Raw genomic sequence first — 2089 nt, 5'->3', positions numbered from 1 at the left:
TATATATATATATATAATTAAGGGGATAGAGAGGGGAGAAGTAGGACCGTTTAATTATTGTGGAATAGGAGGTATCAACTAACTATTAGGAGTGCTGAAATCTTATAGATGAGATTAATAATAGAAGAGATTGCTTTTTGACCATAACTTGGATGCATGATTATTATTAACTTAGATGCATGATTATTATTGTAGAACATTCAAATCGGATTATAGATGGATGAGTATCTCTATCCCCTACCACTTTCTTTAAAGGCAATAATTAGTAGGTTGTGCTCCTCTCCAATATTGGATTTAGATTATGATACTTGGTACCCGAATTTTTTTAAGAATTTAATTTTTCTTTAATTCTCTTAATTAAGTAAATAAAAAACCTATAAAAATATTTCTTTCACATATTCCAATAATGAAGAGTATGAGTTCATTTCATAATTAGCTTAGTAAAATACAAAGATGTGAAGAAGAGGAAAAACGAACCCCATCCCATTGTTTCTTTCATTCATTATTTCACATAGGAGAGGTCAAATGATATTTAATGCTCCAAATCAAATTCAAATAATAGTGGAGATTTTAGAAATCATCCAACTATAAGTGGATTTGGATGTGGTATGATTGTGTTTTAACTTTTTTAGTATTAATCAACCTAGTAGTATACTACTAGTATCAACAAGTTTTATTTTTATTTTATTTTTGCATTGTACTGGATTTCCTTTTGGCACGCCTAAGCAAACCTCAATGATTATTAACATTGAAACTTAATCCAAGAATTTGAGAATGATGGTACTTTGATTGCTAACAAAGTGCATCAAAAGAATGATTTGGAGTTAAAGAAATTTCCTCCCTTTGACGAGTAAAAAGCATTAATAGACCACGTCTATAGATATAGCCGAAAACATATAAGACAAACAAAGGAAAATAGGGAAAGCAACATCAAAGGGAAAAAGGAAAAACCTATACAGTGAACTAAACAAGTTATAACGTAGCCCATAACGAAATATGAATGTACAATGTTGACACCAAACACAAGTTGCTTTCTATCCATTTTACTTTCATTTAATTTAATAGCCAACAAAGGGACCCAAAAATATTCATTCTATTATCCTACCACGAAAAATAAATTCCCATCTTAGTAATTTCATTTATATTAGAAAAAATTATTCATTTCCGTAACAATAGCCTTTGACATTTATTTAGTTTTTATTAAAAGAATAACTAAAACTTTCAGTATATTAAAACGTACTAGACTATACCACTAAACAAAATAGAAACTTTTGGAAGTACAAAATTATATTTAATTTTTAAAATGATTGTGTTTATAACGTTGATTATCACTTAATTTTACAACAATATAAATCGAAAAAGTCTTTTTCTCCTAATTTGTACCCACGGTAGATATCAAGTATTCTGAGTAAACGTATAATTTTATTGGCAAATTAAAGATGTATTTTATTCTTCTAATGTTATTACTTCTCTCTTGAAAACTTGCTTTTATATATTAAGGAAAGTCTACTAAATTGGTTATTTAAAGCTATTTTTTGCTTTGGTCCGATAACTTCTTTTTTGTTTTCTTTGTTTTAGGCTTTTTCATTGTAACCTAGTAATTTTACTTTGAAATTAATAAAGTTTAATATTATAGTAAAAGAAAATATTTATTGAACTACAATCTTTCATTAATAAACAATATTATGACCTTTTATTTAAGGGTTATATTAGGGCCAAATACAAAGATAATAAGCTGAATAAAGGTAATTATATATTTAGCAACTAAACTTAAGTTCTTAAGTAATAAGTTTGAAATTTATATTTTTCAATGGCCAGACTACTTAAAAAGGGCTAAAGTTCATTTACCCATATATTTTAGGGTACACATTTATTGTCTCAAACTTTGTGTGATTGCATGTCCAATAGATATACTATTGCTAAAAAATTATATTTAAATTAAAATTTAATTATTAAATATTTTTATGGCGAATTATATACCTATGAAATATGAAATAACACAAAGTGTGTAACAACAAATATGCTCCCTACGTGTACAGTAAGTGAACAAAATAATGTCTTTGAGTGAGTGAATGTCCTTTGTTTGGAT

This window comes from Lupinus angustifolius, chromosome LG09, assembly GCF_001865875.1.
Source record: "Lupinus angustifolius cultivar Tanjil chromosome LG09, LupAngTanjil_v1.0, whole genome shotgun sequence".
NCBI lineage: Eukaryota > Viridiplantae > Streptophyta > Magnoliopsida > Fabales > Fabaceae > Lupinus > Lupinus angustifolius.
This window is presented reverse-complemented; position numbering follows the sequence as displayed.